This window comes from Heterocephalus glaber, unplaced genomic scaffold (assembly GCF_053883595.1).
Source record: "Heterocephalus glaber isolate CG9 unplaced genomic scaffold, H.glaber_assembly_v1.0 deba00001556, whole genome shotgun sequence".
NCBI lineage: Eukaryota > Metazoa > Chordata > Mammalia > Rodentia > Bathyergidae > Heterocephalus > Heterocephalus glaber.
In genome coordinates, this window is record NW_028258347.1 from 5,253,968 (window position 1) to 5,274,153 (window position 20,186).

The following is a 20,186-nucleotide window of genomic DNA, read 5'->3' on the forward strand; positions in this document are numbered from 1 at the left end:
AGCTGAGAGAGTTTCTTGGGGCAGCAGGCTCCTGTAGAATTTGGATTCCGAGTTTTGCAGAAATCTCTAAACTCCTTTATGAAGCCCTAAAGGGACAGGAGGAGAATCATCTGCATTGGACTGTAGAACAAAAGGAAGTTTTTAAGAAATTAAAATTGACTTTGACAGCTGCCCCAGCCCTAGGGATACGAGATGTAAAGTGGCCTTTTACTCTCTATGTGACCCTTGGAGTGATGACCCAAGAAGTAGGCCCCTGGAATCAATCATGGCATATTTGTCTAAGAATTTAGATATAGTAGCAAAAGGATGGCCTCCTTGTCTTTGGGCCTTAGCAGCTTCAGTTCTGTTGATCCAAGAGGCAGATAAGCTGACTTTAGGTCAAGAACTGACTGTGCAGGTTCCACACACAGTCCTAGAACTGCTGAATACAAGGGAGCATCGTTGGCTCTCAAATAACCTGGTTACTCAGTATCAAACCCTTCTCTGTGAGAAGCCCCGCTTGCAGTTTATTCCTGTAAAAATTTTAAATCCTTCTACCTTTTTGCCCACAAAGATAGACCCTCCTGATCATGACTGCTTGAGTGTCACCAGTGAGCTCTTTTCCAGCCACCCTGACTTGCAAATGGCACCCTTGTCTGATTCTGACCTCATTCTGTTCATGAATGGGAGCAGTTTCATGGAAGATGGGGTTTGTCATGCTGGATATCCAGTAACCACAAAGGATGAGGTGATCCTAGCCAGGGCCCCTTCCTTTTGGCTGGTCAGCACAATGGGCTGAGTTCTTGGCACTCATATAGGCACTCCAGTGAGCAAAGAGTAAAAAGGTAAATATATACAGACTCTCACTATGCATTTGCTCCTTGGCATGATTCATCGAGAGCGAGGTCTCACAGCAGAAGGGAAGCAAATCAAGAATAGACAGGAAATTGTACAGTTGCTAGAGACAGTGTGGGAACCTAGCAAAATCACAGTAATACATTGTTCAGGACATCAGAAAGGCAAAGACTTCATTGTACAAGGTAACAATAAAGCTGATGCTGAAAGCCAGGAGGCAACACACTCAAAGCCCTGCTCTCACCACTCTGGAGGCTGGTGAGTCAATGCACAGCTGAAGAATGGGAGCACCAGGAAAAGCAACATGGACTCTTGTGCTATACCAGATCACTACTGCTCTGAGTTTCTTTGTTTTCAAACTGTGGGTGTTTAAGCCTAGTGATGAACATTTTGTAAAAATGGTAAAATGGGAACCAGGGCCTATCCACTCACTGTATTCTTTGATGGTTGCCCAAGAGAACATTATGGGGAGCCTGGGGTAGCTTCTGATTGTGGGGGATACTCGGTTGAAAAGTCATACTGTAAAGTAAAAACAAGGGTTTGGCTCAACAGCTCAATTGTTGGATGTGTGTTGCCGGCGATTGTGATAAGTGTAAACAAGGTCAATATAATCCTATATTCATGAATGTGCCAGACCCATGGAATCCCATGTGGTCACGAGGAAAAATATTTCAGGTTTATATAGGGTATCAGTCCACTGCCAAACATGGACCTCAAAAGATAAGTGATAGACATTACAAATCAAAAACATATGGAAAGCTGCTCCCCCTGAAGTAGGAAAGATCCCTGCCCTTCAAGAAATCCAAGCTATGCTGAAAGGGCACTCTCAGAACTATACTGGAATAGATATGATAAATCTAATAAACAGTACCCATACATTGCTGATGCAAGCAAATGAGCTGGCATCAGATTGCTGGTTATGTGTCCCTTAAATTTGATGAATTATGAAGCAATAGGAATATACATCAACCTAACCTTTAATGTCACCAGAGCAGCCATGCACTCACTTTTGAGATACCCAACTGGACAGTCAGAAATGGGACTTGTTTCCTAGGACAGAATAGGAGTCATGAGGAAAATAGTGAAAGCTGCACCAACTTGGTCTTCTTGAATGAGGAAAACAACTATACGGCACCTAATGGGAGCTTTTCATCTGTGGGAATGGAGTGTGCAAGGTGATCTCGGGGAAAATCACCACAAAGTGTAGTTTGGGGATTCTAATCCCAAATTCATCTGTTTACACCCTGGCAGCCATAAAAAAGTGCCTTTACAAATCGCTTCCCTGGTGCAAACAATTCGAACAAAGACCTGGTGGTGGTACCTATCCTAACTGGACTTGCAATCACTGGCAGTCTCATTTTAGGGGGGAAGCCATTAGCCCAGGGCAAAAACAGTACATTTCATAAGGACAAGAGATTAGGAAAGACCTCAAGGAAATTCGAGATGCACTCCAAGCCCTAGAAACTCAGCTAGATTCTCTAGCCCACATGATGCTGCAGAACAGATGAGCTCTTGATTTGCTCACAGCTCAAAAAGGGGAAACCTGTTTATTCCTTGGTGAAGAATGTTGTTATTATGCTAACAAGTCTAATATAGTGCAAGAATCACTGGATAAACTAAGAGATCAAATTAGGACTCTTGATAATGAATTTGGTACAGGAGAGCCATCTTATAGAATTGAGTTCACTTGGAAAGGTTGGAAAACATGGATAGGACCCCTTTTGGGCCCTCTCCTTGTTATTATATTAGTGTTGATGTTTGGCCCTTGTGTTGTCCAATGGATTTCAAAATTTATCCATCAGCGTATTGCTGCTGCTCAACATTATCAAATGATGCTAATAAGATATGTAGATAAATTAGATAAGACATGTTATGGATAGAAGAATCATCCCAAAGCAGACAAAGGGAGGGATGATAGAGAAAATTTAAACTATAGGTTAGTTATTAAGGTAGCTGAAGTAGAATAAGTAATACATTCCTTTAAGATTTACCTTTCCTGTAACTCATTGTTTAAGGTGATGGCTAACTGAACCTTTGACCTGTAACCTAGCTATAGATAACATTTAACCTGGAGAAAAGCAAAGTGGAAATGTTTGGGTAGTTTACAATGTATGTGTTTTAAGCGCCATCTGTTTGTTATATGTCTGTGACTATAACCACTAACAGGAATTAGTTGTAAAAGAGAAACAGAAATTTTACTAAGACCACCAGGAACGAGGTAATGGCTAAAAGGAAATATAAAAGGAAATGTTAAAATAAAGGACAGGGCGGACATTGATCAGATGAGTTTCTGGCGGTCCTGCCGGCTTGCAAGTTGAAGGCTTTGTTTTTTTTTATCCAAATTCTGTGTCTCCATACTTACCTGGCAGGGGAGATACCATGATCACAAATTCTGTGTCTCCATACATTTCTTTCTGCGATTCCAGAACAACAGTTCTGCAGTGTTTGTTCCAGACTCTGGCCATTTGTATGTAGTCATCATCCCCCATTTCACTCCAACCGAAAGAGGAGCAACATTTTTATTGTAGAAAGCAAACAAAAACCTAAAATACTAACAAGAAAACAACACACTTAAACTATTTAAACAGCAACAAAATAGAACATTTTAACTTTAAAAGCAGTGAGAGATAATACTTAAATCATCATGCTGTAGGCCACAGACTTAGCACAACAGTCCAGGAGACACATGTTGAATCTAAAACTGTACACAATTTCTACCCTTGTTCTCAAAACAATGACTTTCCATAGAATTGCATAAAGAGGCAACTTCGAGCCAGATATGTCTCAGAACTAAGAATTTTTTCAGAATTTTACAAATAATATTTAATTCTTCAAACAAGCTTGTGGCAGGACCTGTTTAATTGACACAGATTAATTGTACACATTTATAGAGTACAGTGTGACATTTTGATGCATGTATACAATATGTAATGTTCAAATAAGGGTAATTAGCATTTTTGTCACCTCACATAAAGTTTTTTTTGTTGGGAACATTGAAAATCCTAGCTATTTTGAAATTGTTACTAACTATAGTCACACCACTGTGCCATAGGACACTAGAACTTAGTCTTATTTAAGTGGTTTTTGATACCTCTTAACCATTCTTTCTCTGCTCAGTTTCCTTGTCCCTCTTCCCAGCCCCTGAAGACCTGTTTCATTTCTACTTCTATGAAGTAGCTTTAGTTTCTACTTGTAAGTGAGATCATTTCATAATTGTCTTTCCATGCCTTGCTTATCTCACTTAACACAGTATTTTCCAGGCTCATTCATCTTGCTACAAATGACAGAGTTTCATTCAATTTCTCGACTGAATTATATTCCATTGAGTATATGGGCCAGATTTTCCTTACCCAGTCATTTATTGGTGAACATCTAGATTGATTCCATATCTTGGTTATTGTGAGTAGAGCTTCAAAAAATGTGGGAGGGCAGCTACCTTTTACAGGTACTAATTTCCTTTCCTTTGGGCATGCCAATAGTGACATTTCTAGATCACATGGTGGTTCTGCTTTTTTAGGCTTTTTGAGGAAATGCAATATTATTTTCCATAATGGCTACAGTAACTAAATTCCCAGCAACAGTGTATGAGATTCCCTTTGTATCCTTGCAGCATTTATTATTTTGCAGTTTGATAATGGCCTAATGTAGGTGAGATGATATCTCATTGTGTTTTTCATGTTCCTGATGATTAGTGATTTTGAAACTTTTATACTTGACCATTTCTATATCTTCTCTAAAAAATGAGTATTCAGTTAAGTTGGCCATTTTATATCATATTATTATGATGTTGAGTTGTTTTGAATTTGTTATATATTCTGCATATTAATTACTTGTTTAGGTGAATAGATTGCAAATGCTATCTCCAGTTTTGCAGGTTTTCTCTTGATCCAGTTGATATGCAGAAACTTTAAAAATTAATACAATGCCATTTGTCTATTTTTAGTTTTGTTGCCTGTGCTTTTGGAATTGTCTCTGTAAAGTCTTTGCCCATGTCCTGAAGTTTTCCCCATGGGTTTCCTTCTAGGAGGTTCATAGTTTAAGGTTATGATGGGAGAAGTGGCAAGTCTGCAGTGGCTGTGAAGAGCCTCTCCACTGGTGCACAAGCCCGGTCATCCCAGCATCGCCCCAGCAGCCAAGTGCTGAGGCTAAATGTTGGCACTTTGTGGTGAGTAGCAGGCTATAGGGTCACAGCTTGGGCACTCGGTCTCTAAAAGGTTCAACATCACTCATTTAAGGTCACACATTTAAGTTTTCAAACCATTTTAAGTTGACTTTTTAATATGGCAAGAAGTAGGAGTCTAGTTTCATTTTTTCTGCATATGGATATCCGGTTTTCCCAGCACTATTTACTGACAAGACTGTTATTTCTTCAATACATGATATTGAGACCTTTGTCAAAGCCACTTAGGGTTAAGATTAGGGTTTAGGGTTAGGGTTAGGGTTGGGTTGGGTTAGGGTTAGGGTTAGGTTTAAGGTTAGGGTTAAGGATTACGGCTAGATTTAGGCTTCAGGAGTAGGGGTTAGGGTTAGTTTTACTGTTAGAGTTTGGGTTGGGTTTATAGGCTACTGTTAGGGTGAGAGAGGATGGAGATTAGGGTTAGGGGTTACAGGTAGGGGTTAGGGTTGGGTTAGGGTTAGGGTTTAGGGTTAGAGGGGTAGAGTTAGGGTTGGGTAGGCTTGAAATCTTTTCCTTATTTCTTCAGAAGTAATTCACCTCATTTTTCCTTTTTTCTCTTTGTGTGTGTGTGTTTGTTTTGCTATGTAGCCCAGATTGCCCTCAAAATTATAGTGATCCTCCTGCCTCAGCATCCTGAGATCTAGGATTACTGGTATGTGCCACATGCCTGGGTTTTCATTTTCTCTTTTAGTTAGGAGTGATGTATCCGGTTTCTGTTTTTTCTGTAGTGACCCTAGAAATGATTCCTTCTACTTTTTGTTTATTAAATTTAGGTCTTTAAATTTCTTAATTAACTTTTGTTTGGAAGAGGTTTAGCTTTCCAGGAAAACAGAGAATGGCTGCCTGGCACAGCTCAGAGCGAGGGTGAGGGCCTAGGCACCCCCAGAGGGCGGAGCATCTCCATCAACCACTCCGGACTCCTCCGTGTGGGAGGACCCTGTCCTTTCCCGGTTATTTGATGGTTTGTTCCTTGGGCCACAGTGACGCCCTGCATGGATCCTTGCTCAGAGGGCCCCGCTGGGCGCCTGAGCTCCACAGTGGCACAGGCGGATCTCAAGTTACATCTTAGGGTTAGGGTGGCTGGGGCCTTACACATGCTTTGACCGCGCTTCCTTCCTTGTCCCGAAGGCCTCTCTGGGACCCCGGCTGAGCTGTCAGGACAGTGACGTCCGGGTGGCGCTGGTCCCGGCGTCCTCCCTTCCCGGTCGCTGGCGCTCTGAGCCGCTCTCCTGGCTTCCACGCGGTCCTCAGCGTGGCAGTGTCCTGGTCTGGGAGGCGGCTTGTAGAGGGGCCGCCTCTGCTGCGCCTCTCCCCAGGTGCTGATGGGGAGAGCACGCAGCGAGCCTGCATGGCCAGCAGGGGGCGCCCGAGCCCGCGCGGTGACTGCGGTCCCTGAGATGCGGAGACCAAGGCCGCCCGGGTGGACTCCAGGCCGGGCTGGCCGGGCCCCAGGAGATGCCAGACCCGGAGTAGCAGCAGGGTCTTGCCCCGAGGAACCAATGCCCCACAGCCGGGTGCGGGCGGGGCGGCTAGATCCTCGCCCTGGGCGCCCCTAGTTCTGCACCTTGGGCTTCCCGTTTTCCCTCCAACCTGGCCGAGGGTTCCCAGGAGACACTGGACCCGCCTGCTCGGGAGCCTGGCTCGGATCTGCAGCCACTCGAGTGCGGAAGCTGCGAGTGGGGACTACTGTGGGGGCACCGAGCTCGGGGCAACCCGAACCCACCCAACCCGGGGACAAGGGGCACCACGCACAGCCCGACCCGGGCCCACGCCCCCTACAGGGCTCCCAAAAATCCTCCCTGCCCTAAGGGAAAGCACACCCGCCCTGTCCCCTAAGGGTCCTGGCCCCATCTCCTCCCTACAAGGCTGGCACCGGCCTCCCACCTGCACAAGACAGGGCATCTGTCCCCTGCGGGGGTCGGGGAGGGGCCTGCTAAGCTGACCCCGCCTGCTTCGGACCGGACCCGTTTCCACCGAGTTGACAGGTGCACCACTGCAGACAGGACGTGGCTGAAGGCTTGGGCGCGCTGGACGGGATGCGAGTGTGGACCGTGTCATTTGCACAGGTGCACACACGGGCCACGTTCACTGTCCCCTGCATTTTGGGCGGAGGGACCTGGCCCCAGGAGGTTGCACGGCAACCAGCAGGGGGGGCGCGAGCCGCTCTGTGACCTTGGGGAGTGGCCCGGGTCGCGGGCTCACAGGAGGAGCTGCAGGACACCCAACCCCTGGTGCGGGCTGGCCCCACAGACAGTGCCTTGGCTATACCAGCGCCCCGACTGGCACAGGTCCCTACCAGGCCCCAGAGCCGGGTGCAGCGGGGGCAGCGGGGCACTCTGGCCTGGGCGCCCTGATTCTGTCGATGGTCCACACCTCAACCCACCTGCCCAACACCAAAATGAAGGCACTGCAGACCCTCTCTGCCCTGGAGGGGCCCTGCCCCCTGCCCCCGGACCCTTCTCTGGAGCTGGCTGCGGGGCCACATGGGGACAGCAGAGCCGCTCGCTGGACCCTGCTCAGGCTGGGGTGGGGAGCAGGGGACTCGTGGAGCCATCGGAAGGGATGGTGCCCACCTCTCCCTGCCCAGTTCATCCTGGCACGGACAGCAGGTGGCACTTGCGCAGAGTCCTCCGCCTGTGGCTGTTGGGGTGTCTCGGCCCTGCCTCTGAGGACCATCCTCTGAAGTCTTGCGTGGATACCGTGTGTGGCTGGGCCCAGTTGCTGAGAGCAGGGATTGGGCAGAGGGCAGGGCCAGGCACCACCGAGTGTCAGGAGGACGCTGGGCCATGGTTCCCCTGGGCGTCCAGATCAGCATGTGGAGGACGCATGTGTGAGGGAACTGGGGTACCCCAGGCACCCTTCTGCAGATTGCTGCCAGGGAATAAGGCCAGGGGACCCTGTTGGCCACCCTCCTGGCCTGGGACTGTGCGTCCTTGCTGGTTCACACTGTAGTCCCAAGGGCTAGAACTGCCCGCCTCGTCCACTGTTTCTCCCTGGGGCTGCCACCCATCTCTGGGCTCTCCTTGTGGCAGCAGACAGGTCCCCTCCCCAGGACCCAGAGTGAGCTTCATCCCTTTCTCTGCACTGTGCTCAGTTTCTCCAACTTGGCTCTTGTTTCCAGTTTTTCGGACAGCTCCCTCCTGACCCCGGAAGATCTGCTTCTTTTTATCTTTGCCCAGTTGTTAATTCCAGATATCCCGGTTCCAGGTCCTGGGAAGGCTGTATTTTGCTGCCAGGCTTTACTCTATTTTAATCTTCTCAATGACCGCGTTAGGGACACTGTTGCATTTTGGTGGCAACATGGTTTGTGCTTCCCTGTGTAATGGTCAAGAGGCCTTAGAATCTAATAGTCCTGAGCGAAAACCTAACTTGCAGTTTTGGATGTGTGACCTTGGTCATTTGGTTAAGTATGTTCTTTGAGCCCTGTTTCCTTGTCTGTCAAATGAGGATAACAGACAAAACACAAAAGTAAAACTATGCATCATCATTCATGGATATTTGGGCTAAATGATTTGACTATAAAATGCCAAACCTTGGCTTTGCACCAAGTAAGTCAATGGTCAGTTCTGCTGCTTTTTAATTTACTTATGTGCTTTAAATTTAGTAAATACGTGTTGGCTCCCTTAAGTCACCACTGCAGAAAGAAACACAATGGGATGAGAATCTGATGGTGCTTCTGCTGCCTGAAACCCCCACCAGCAAGACCCAGAACTGTTTCCCATGCATGCTGCTCCTCAGGGGCCCCAGAGCTGACCATGGTTGGCACCATTCCTTGTCTCATATGACAGGATGCCATCATTTTTTTGTGGTTAGCAGGTGGAGTCTTGATTTTTGTGCCTCTGTATCTTCTTTTACTCACTAATGTGCTTAACTCCCAGTGACATACTAAATGTGATTTACTAATGAGTTTGTCTTCTTGAGTGCATTAATGCAGTCATCAGTGCATTAAGGCACTGAGAGTGCTGTTAGGAGGTGGGCCTGGTCGGAAGAGGCAGGTCACGTGGGGTGTGACCTGGAAGATTCTTCCATTCTGTGTTGGCTTCCTGGCCAACATGACATGAGCAGCTCCATGCTCCGACCTTCCACCATGCTGTTTCTGCATTGGAGCCAGCCAACCATGGACTGAAACTGTGAGCCAAAACAAATCTGTCCTCCTTTAAGTATGGGTGTCAGGCATCCTGTCTCAGTAATGACAAAGTGACTAAAACAGGGCAAGATTTGGGGTTGGGTGAGCCTTGAGTGAGCCAAAGCAACACACACATGACCCTTGGTGGGGTCATGGAGGCTGAGGCAGTCCATAGGAATAGACAAGTGGCCCCAGCAATACTTGTTCTGATTTCAACACCTGAGGAGGGCCACCCTGGGAATTACTGCTCTCTCAGTTCTTTACCCTACCCACCCACACCCCCCTGCTTATTGTCCAAGGATTGGAATTTTAAAAAGAAAAACAAAATAATGTAAAATTCCCACTAGCTTGTAAGAGTGGAGAACCTCCTACCAAGACAGAGCATATATTTGTACTAGACTTTCAGAACTTGGGCAGAAAGATAAGGCTTTATCCCTGCGTGCATTTGGCTCAGTGATGTAAATATTCTGGTGACCCCAACACCCTGGGAGAGGGGCCAGAAAATGGACCAACCCCTGTGGGCAGGAGTTCAAGTGTGTAGGGAATGATTCTATTATCCTCCCTCCCTACCTGCCTGCCTACCTGCCTTGTCAGGTGGCTTCTGCATTGTGGTTGTCCTGTGTGTGGCACCAAGAGGTCTGTTCACACCCAGAAGCCACAGTGGCCCCTGAAACCAGGACAAGCTGTCCTGGAAAAGAGACAACTAAGTTTTTATTTTATTTTTTGTGGCTCATAAATGAGATTGTTGTCTTGATGTCTTTGTCCATTGCATGTGTGACTTTGTTTGTTTGGTACCAGGGCTCGAACTCAGGCCTTGTGCTTACAGGGTAGGCACCAGAACCACTGAGCTAAATCCCCAGCCCACATGTGTGACTTTGTATGTTGGTTTGTATCCTACAACTTCACTGAATTTGTTCTAACAGATTTTGATCATATCTGAAAAGGGTGACAGCTTCTCTTCTGCATTTTTCTATCTGGATGACTTTTATTTCTTTTTCTTGCTTCATTGCTCTGACTTGGATTTCTAGTACTATGTTGAAAAGCAGTGGTGAGGGAGGGTTGTTTTTGACCTTAAAGTAAAGGCTTTCTGCTTTTCACCACTGAGGGTGATGCCAGATGTGGGATTGTGATAATGACCTTTATTGTGTTGACTTACATTTCCATGCCAAATTTGCTTAGAACATTTACCATGAAAAGATGTATAATGTTAGCACACGTTCCTTCTGCATCAGGTGAGATGACCATATAGTGTGTACCCCTTTATTCTGTTAATGTGCAGCATCACATTTCTCTACTTGAATGTATTCAGACATCATGGGATCACAGGGACAAACGCCACACAATCATGTAAATGGTCCTGGCAATACACTGGCAAGTTTAGCTTGCTAGTATTGTGTTTAGAATTGTTGCATATATGTTTATGAGGGATATTGGTGTATAATTTTCCTGTACACCCTTGTCTGGGTTAGGTATGAGGGGGACAGTGTGCCTTCTAAAATAAATTTGGAAATATTTTCTTCTCTCCAATTTTGAAAGAATATGAGAAGGGTTTGACCTAGCATGCACAATTAACATTTATGCTTTTTTTCTGGTTATATCTGGTGGCAGTGGGAACTTGGGCTGTGTTCTTTGAGAACTTAACTGATCTGTAGTGAAGAAACATCATGAATATGGAAACTGCAAAGAGAGGGTACACTTGTAGCACTAGAGGGCTGGAAGCTGGATTGTAAAACCCACACAAGAAAGCATAGAAGAGTCAGACAGACACCGCATGTGGTCCAGTGAACCTCCCGATAAGATGTCATCACAGAAGATCACAAGCAAAAGAGCAGGAAGCTCCATGCAACTGAGTTCAATGCAGGGTCTATAATGGCCTCAAGCTGTAAAGATATTTCATGACTGTAGCATAGATGGATAGATAGGTAGATACATAGACTCTCAAATTTAATAGCAGAAAATGAAATACATTCATAGGGAATGATCTCCAAATATGATCTATAATGAAAAAATTCACAAAAAAGAGTAAAACGCAATGTGTAACATGTCTAAATTAACTTGAATAAAAACATTGAAAAACAACAGAAGTACTGAGTAGTTAAAAAACCAAGATATATCAGGTATAGGTACAAATTTCCAATGATGAATGTGATCATGTACCAATAAACTTTATGAATTAAAAAAAGAATTGCTTGAATTCTTTTTTTAATTTAAAAAATTATTTTTATTTTTTATTTATATATTGGTACATTTTAAGTATACAATACATTTACATTTATTATTTGGTGCTTGTGCTTGAATTCTTAATAAAAAGAAAACTGGCCGCCATCCATCCCACCATTCCCAGCTCAGAGGAAAGGGCTTTTGGGCCACTGTCTGTCCCGCCACTTCTGGCCGAGAGGAAGGGGCTTCCAGGCTGCCATCCATCCCACCACTCCTGGCCTAGAGGTAGGGGATTCTGAGCCACCATCCCACTGCTCCTGGTCCAGAGGAAGGGGCTTCCTAGTCACCATCCTTCCCACCACTCCCAGCCCAGAGGAAAGGGCTTTGGGGCCAGCATCTGTCCTGCCACTCCTGGCCCCTGTCCCACCTCTCCCAGCTCAGAGGAGGTGAGCTACATGGGCACCAACAGCAAGCCCCCCCAATTGAAATGACAAAACACATAAAGTCTCAAAACCAGACTTCCAGATCACCTACAGCAACCCCAAAGGGAAATGAGATGGAACACTCTGATACTCAAACACCTGGACCCACTGAACTGGCAAAAAAAGGGGATCTGGAAAAAGTGAAATCAGAAATAATTTCTCAGATATCAGGAAAATTGTGCTCCTAGTGCAAGACGTGATTAATAAATCTAGAGAGGAGCTGAGGAACATGATGGAATCCCAACATACGAAACAAGTGGAATCCATAAAACAGATGCAAATACATTTCCAGGAGATGAAAAACTCCAGTTAAAGTCTACACAGCAGAATGAGCCAATATGAGGACAGAATTTCAGCTATAGAAGATGAGATTGCAATTAATGACCAGGAAAAGAAAAATTACTTCAAAATTATAAGGGAACATGAGAAATCAATCCAGCAGCTGCTAGATGATGCAAAGAAGAATAACATAAGACTGATTGGGCTCAATGAAGAAACAGGAGAGAGTGCAGATGACATAAAAAAACTCTTCACAGAAGTAATGGCATAAAACTTCCCAAGCAGGGGAAAGAACTTGACATACACATAAGCGAGGCATATAGGACTCCAACTAGCCTTGATCAAAAAGTCTACACATAGGCATATAATTGTTAAGATTCCAGAAACTCAACAGAAGAACAAAGTTCTACAAGCAGTTAGAGAAAAGAAACAAATCACATACAAAGGAAAGCCCATCAGAATCACAGCATACTTCTCAACACAAACCATCAAGGCAAGAAGAGCTTTGAGTGACATATTCCAAGCCCTAAAAGAAAACAGCCTCCAACCCAGATTCATGTACCCTGCAAAACTATCTTTCGGAATTGATGGAGAAATAAGATACTTTCATGACAAAGAGCACCTTAGGAACTTCAAGAGTACCAAACAAGCATTCCAAAGAATTTTACACAATATCCTAGGAACAGATGTTGAGGATCACAACCCCAGGAAGCAAAGCAGAATAAATCCATCGGGCACAATAAGAAATTAAGCACAAATGGGGAGAATCCAACAAAAAGAAAAAGTCATGGCAATGATAAGTCAATATGTTTCAGTTATAACCATCAACGTTAATGATCTCAATTCACCAATCAAAAGAAATAGACTGGCACAATGGGTCAAGAAGCAAAATCCAACAATATGCTGCATAAAAGAAACATACTTAATTCAAAATGAAACTCGTAGACTGAAAGTTAAAAGGTGGAAAATAATACTCCATGCGACAGAAACCTGAAAAAAAGCAGGAGTAGCCATCCTCTTTGCAGATCAAATAGATTTCAAACCAACACTGATTAAGAGAGATGAAGAAGGACACCACATCCTTGTAAAGGGAACAATCCAAGAGGAAGAGATGACAATCATAAATATCTATGCACCAAACACTAGTGCACCCAACTATATAAAACAAATACTAATGGACATGAAAAGTCATATATGCACTAATACAATTGTAGTGGGGGACCTCAACACCCCCTGTCACAAATAGATAGATCAACTAGACAAAAAATTAGTAATGAAATACTAGAACTCAATCAAAATCTTGAACAAATGAACTTAACAGATGTTTACAGAGTGTTCCAACCCACAAAATCAGAATACACATTCTTTTCAGCTGGACACAGGTCATTCTTCAAAATAGACCATATACTCACACATAGAACATGTTTAAGTAAGTGCAAAATAATTGAAGTTATCCCCTGTATATTATCAGACCATAGTGCGATGAAATTGGAGATCCATAGCAAAAGAAACTGGGAAAATTTCATAAACACGTGGAAATTGAACAACACTTCTGAATAATCAATGGGTCATAGAGGAAATTAAAGAAGAAATCAGACAGTTCCTTCAATTAAATGACAATGACAATACAACATATCGGAATCTATGGGACACAGTGAAAGCAGACTTATGAGAGAAATTCATAGCAGTGAATACACATATTAGGAAAACAGAATGACCCCAATTAAACAACCTGATGCTGAAACTCGAGCTTCAAGAAAAAGAAGAGTAGGACAAACCCAAAGCTCATACAAGAGAGGAAATTATAAAGATCAGAGGAGAAATCAATGAAATGGAGACCAAGAGAGCAGTACAAAAAATCAATGAAGCCAAGAGTTGGTTCTTTGAAAGAATCAACAAAATGGACAAACCCTTAGCCAACCTTATCAGCAAAAGGAAAGAAAAGGCCAAAATCTATGCAATTAGGAATGAAAAGGGTGAAATTACAACAGACCCAGCAGAAATCCAGAGGATCATCAATACCTACTTCCAGAACCTATATGCCAATAAGATGGACAACACAGAAGAAATGGACAGATTCCTAGATACATATGAATTACAAAGTTGAACAAAGAAGACCTAAAAACCCCACTATTCCACTGCTGGTTATCTTCCCCAAAGAATTGAAAGAATCATACCACAGTGATCTATGTGCACCCATGTTCATAGCAGCACAGTTTGTAATAGCTAAAACTTGGAAACAGCCCAAATGCCCATCAACTGAGGACTGGTTTTTTAATAAAATGCAGTACTACTCAGCCATAAAAAATGAGAAATTAGAGACATTTTATAGCTAAATGGATGCACATTGAGGCAATACTCTTAAGTGAAATAAATAGGACACACATGTAAATACCAAATAGTTTCTCTGGTGTGAGAAACTGAAAGTGTAAAGAAGGACTAAAATGTATAATAGGTAATGTGAAAGAGGAAGAAAAGGGGAAAAGGGGAAGGAAGTGGGAGGTGTAGGGGAAAGGAAAGAAGGGTATGGAATTAATATTGAGAAAATGGAAAAACAGGAACAAAATCTTTGTAAATAGGGAGGACTGGAGGGGTTGAGGTGAGGGCTAGGCAAGGGTGAAAAATAAGAACCAAGAGAGATTATGTAAAGGTGCAAATTTCCAATGATGAATGTCATATTGTATACCTAAAATGTACCAGTGATTATAATGAATAATCGATAATGCGAAATAGAAAGAAAAGGTCCAAAGGAGTAGGGGTAGTGGGAGGGGCAGGGGAAAGGAAATAAGGGAAAGGGAAAATGATATGAAATGGAAAAAATGGAAATAAAGTCTTTGTAAATAGGGAAGGGTGGAGGGGGTGAAGGCTGGGCTAGGAATGGGGAAAAAATAAGAACCAGGATGGATCATATAAAGGCACAAAGTTCCCATTGAGAATTGCAATTGTGTTTTATAACTAAAATGTACCAATAAAAGAATTTAAGAAAAAAACCATTTAATTATTAAAAAGAAAAAAGAAAAAAACCAAGATTTACAGCTATCTATGCAGTAGAGACCATGTTTTCCTCAGGTAGCTGAATACCTAGACCCACATATTGCCTGTTGATCTAGAACGATTAATAATAGCATTCCCTGTCATTGTGGCAGAGCTGTCCCAACATGTTAGGTAAATTATATCATCACTCTCTACAGTCTGAATAAGAACATTTTAAGTGGAAATTGTCTTACTTCCCTGCTCACATCTGCAAACTGAGTCTCTGAGAAATGAACTGCCTCAAAGTCACATAAGAATTTGACAAAATAGTTTCTTTTTCCTTTATGCATAATGCTACCTCCCGAAGAGTACTTATCTTTATAAAAGGATAACGTTCATCTAATTGCAGGACAAATTAATATATTTCCCAACTCTTTGAAAGGAAAGCATCCCTCTTCAGTTCTTCTCCAGGGTTGGGGACATGGATGTGTCCTGTACTTCCACATACCCTCTCTCTCTTGTCTCTGGTGGCTGGAAGTGACATTTGGAGAAAGAGTGGGGAGTTGGTGACCAGAATGAAGTTCTGATATGAGCTCATTGACTACAGGAGGGCAACAGATCTACACAGTGTTGGACACAGACTTGGTGTTGCCCACCAGGGGCCAAGCCAAGGATGCTAGCACTCATAGTGTTGTGCTTCTGCACAATTTCCTGTTAGGAGACAATAAAGTGCTTTTATCCTGTGGGTGGCTGACAGATCTGAGCCAATCACAGAAGTCTAAGAGATTCCTTAGGGCTCTGAGGCAAACATACACCACAGGAGACAGAGCAGGTGGTAAGAATCCCAATTCAGGGAGTCTGGAACCTTGATTCTAACTCTGTCCTCATGTCTACTGGCTGTATGACCTTGTTTGAAGAGTAAACCTTACTACAATTCTTTCCTCATCTTAAAAAAGATTATGAGGGCCCTGCCTGAGAATGTACCTACTTACCAATATTTTTTTTTTTGGTACCAGGGATCGAACTCGGGACCTTGCACTTTCGAGTCAGGCAGCAGAACCACTGAGCTAAATCCCTGGGCCCTTTTTTTGGAGACAGTGTCTTGCTATGTAGTTCAGGCTGGTGTTGAACTCACTTTGTAGCTCAGGCTGGCCTCAAACTTGAAGCAATCCTCCTGCCTCAAGTTTCCTAAGTCCTGGGGTTACAGGCATGAGCCACCACACCTGGCTTTCCTACTGCTACATTTTGTAAATAGAGTTTTCCTAGAACACAGAGACCCATGTGTTCACAAGTGTTCTGTGAAGTTTACAAGCTACCCCAAGCATTGGTACAGAGGCTCCTTGGGTCACGTGGGTTTATGTCCTGAGGAACCCCTGAGAAACTGAAAATATCTTAAGTTACAAATGTACTTACTCTGCCTAACCTGCCAAACACCAAGCTCTACACACTGCACCATTGAGAGTCAATTATTTGCCTGGTGAGCACGTGGCTGACAGGAGCTGGGGTCAAGGCTGCTATCCAGGATCTCAAAAGGACAGATAATGCTGCATGGGCCCAGGGAAAGATCAAAATTCAAAAGTATTTTCTACTTAATGTGTGTCTCTCACATCACCATAAAGTCAAAATATAAGTCAAACCATTGTAAGCTGGGTGCCATCTGCAGTTGTGGCATGCTTGCTCTCTGGCCCTTACTGAAAAGAGCTGCTGGGCTATGGATTACGTGATCTCTGATGAAGCCTGAGCTTTCTGTCAGACTCTACCCAGCAGAAAAGAGGAGGGTGAGAAAGGGCAAGGTGAAGCTATAGGTATAAATCTGGGTCAAAACCAGAAGACAATTTGCAAACAATCAACAAGTCAGTTTTCCTAATGGTGACAGATGGCAACACCTCCTGCTAGCCAGGACTTTGTAGATATAAGATGGGCTCAGGATTCATGGGAGAGCTGACAGATGTGTGCAAGGGTCAGATCCTGAGACTCATTGTCAGTATGGTGGTCAGTGCAGAACAGGAGGGAGCCTGCTGCTTGGCCCTCAAGCCTCTGAATTCCTAAAGCATGAGCTTCATGTAGAGAAACACAGGGCACATAGGTACTGTAGTGGCAACATGAAGCTCCTCAAGAAAGGAGGGAACAAGAGGACAGGGAGGATCTGCTAAGTAGAACTCAATCCTGTGATGGAACCCAAAGCTCATAAACAGCACTGGATGGGCCCTCAAAGCTTTAGACAGTGGGTGAGGAAGTTATTGTTGTGCTTGCATTAAATCACACTAATCCTAATGCCAAAACCCACTCTGAATGATGAAGTGAGGAAGCCCATGGTGGTGACCACAAGGTCTTGTCACTGCCCCAGCAAGGGCTGCTCAGGGCCCTCAGGCCAGCTCTGGATCCTGTCTTGGATCCTGTCTGGTCCTGTCTGGACCCATAGAAGAGACTTGCAGAGCTGGCAGTCTCATTTTGGCTTGGAGTTTGCTGTGTGTTTCTTGGCAGGAGGAGCCCATCCTGCAGCCATGAGCATCCTGGATTAATGCATCAAGTAACACCTGGGACCAACCAGTTTGGGGAAGCTCTTCTACTATTAACACACAATTCTTTCTGTCCCACAGCCTTGACCCATTTTGTTGGCTTTTGGAGGCTCATCCCCTAAGGCCCCAACTGCCTATGTCATGATGTGAAGAACACAAAAGTGTGTGCATATTTTTCCACAGCATGGAGCATGTGCTCTGTAGAGGGAAATCTGGGATGATGAGATGAGAGAAAGTTGTTCTGTGCTGTAGTGTATCCCAGGGCAAATGTCAAAATCAGCTTTGAGCCACAGTCTCAACTTAGTTGTTTGCTTCCCAAGTTTCTCTGAATTTTGCCCCAAATTCTGGGGAAAAGTTGAGATGAGGTCTCTAGGACCCAAACCAAAAAGGAGCCTTGAATTTCCTTTCTGGCACTAATGAAGTGAGCTGATATGGTCACAGCCTTGGTATGTTGGCTTCTCCTCCATGATGGATTCTGTTGGGGGTAAAGTGGGACATGTGTTTACCTGCTGTCTTAATTTTTCTCATTGCTGAGACAGAATTCTCAACACCCAAAGTTAAAGGAGGAAAGATTTATTTCAGCTCATGGTTTGTAGAGGTTTCGATCCATAATCAGATGGTTGCAATGCAGGGTGGCGTGGCAGAGGGGCATCGCAGAGGAGAAACAGCCCATGGCAGGGTAGGCAGAAGGCAGCAAGCAGCAGCAAGTCTGCCTTCTTTCTCCCCCTTTATATTCCATCCAGGCTGTAAGCTTATTGATTGGTGACACCCACACTCAGGATGAGGCTTTTACTATCCACACCCTTAATCCCAGTATCACATCCTCAATCCATATTCACACCCTAATCTAGCCATTTTTGAAACTCTCTACCTAAGACTGAATGAGGCTTTTGGAGAGCATCTAGATAAAAGCCATAGCACCTAGTTTATTTTCCCTTTCTCTGAACCCTTATTGTGCCAAAAATGCACTCTTTTTTTCTCCTTGGTAGGAGGGAAGAGATATTTATTTCCCTAATTCCTCTTTAAAATCTAGAGAAAATAAAAATATTTCCTGTAAAATTTTGAAATGTGTTAGTGAACTTAGGCCATGACAACTACACTGTGCTATATATACAGCAGTGGATATTGAATAATGTAGGTTTTGTCCATTTTTGAAGGGTGTATAATACCCAAACCAGAGGAATGACTTGATCTTTGTCAAATTTCCTTCATCCTCTATGCCAGTGCAATAATGCTAAAAACAGAGGAACTAGGAGTGAAAAATGAACTGAATTTCACGTCAACAAAACAATAAATTCCCACTAGGCTAAGGGCATGCATGAAGGAAGTGGCAGGCACATGTGTTTGCATGTGTGCTTTTGCACATGTGTGGCTATATGCCCATTCATATGTGCAGTGGAGTGAGAGGTACAGGAGCTGGCATGGGAGCCAGCCTGGAGTGTGGGTACCAGAGGGTTCTGGGTTCATGGATGCTGGAGTGGGAGTGGGTTCCTTGTCTTGCAGAACACTTTTGGATGGCCTAAGAAAGAGCAATTGCTGTCACTTCTGACATTTTAGGCAGGAAAAGTGTCCTGGTTGCTCTTCGTTCTCATGAGAGCTCTCAGAGAAACCGAAGTTTTGAGCATATAAGTAGAAGAAAGTGGTCTTGCATGATACTCCAGCCTGAAGCCCAGACCTCCTCTCACCTCTCTTGGCCAAGAATAGTTGGCACTGGAATGTCTCTAGTTTCCCATAGGAATGCCTGCCTACTGGGTTCTTTGATAACCCTACAGTCTGGGGGAAAATGTCTTATTCCTCGGGCAACTTAATTCAACTAAAATTTCCCCCTTTATAGCTCATCTTCCAGCAAGGATATCAAAGACATCAAACCAGCCACTAAAGTTAATTACCTTACTAGTGACATAGACCTCAAAGAGGAGGTTTATCTTCATCTCACCTTCTCACCTTCCATCATGGAATATGGGAATTTCCATGAGTCACCATTCTGGGAGAAGACTAGCTTCATTGGTGACCTTTCACTAGAATTCATTTCAGAACTGACACTCCAGGGGAACTTTCCATATCCTCATTTCCCAGACACATCTTTAAAAGCCTCAAAGACATTATTTATAATAGTATCTGACAGATGGTGGCGTTGCACCAAGGTGTGTAGCTGTGGATTTACTTCTTGTTGGCTACATTTGCAATTCTGAGCCTCCTGGCACATGGAAGTCTTACTCCCTACCTGAGCCAGAAACTGATCCAGCTGACACTGCCTGAAGAAACTGAAAATCAAGGTCCTTGTTCACACAAGTGGGAGGTCCATACATATTGACTCAATCAGGCATTTTTGCTTTTAATTAGAAGCTGAAAAGTTTGGAGAGATGTTTTAAGAGAAGCAAAGTAAGACAAGTTCACCTCCTATAATTAGCTTTGTAAGCCTGTGAGAACATGTTTTTAAAACATGGTAAATCCAGTACTGGCACAGGGCTGGGAATTGGGTGTGCTCCTCCATCACCAATGTGAGTTCAAATTTTTATAGGCCTCTGAACAAAAGTTCTTATGAACTATAAATAAAGTAATGCTTCTTTTAACAGTTTATCCTAAGGATGTAATCAGTGATACAGATGAAGGTATATTATACAAATATTTTCATT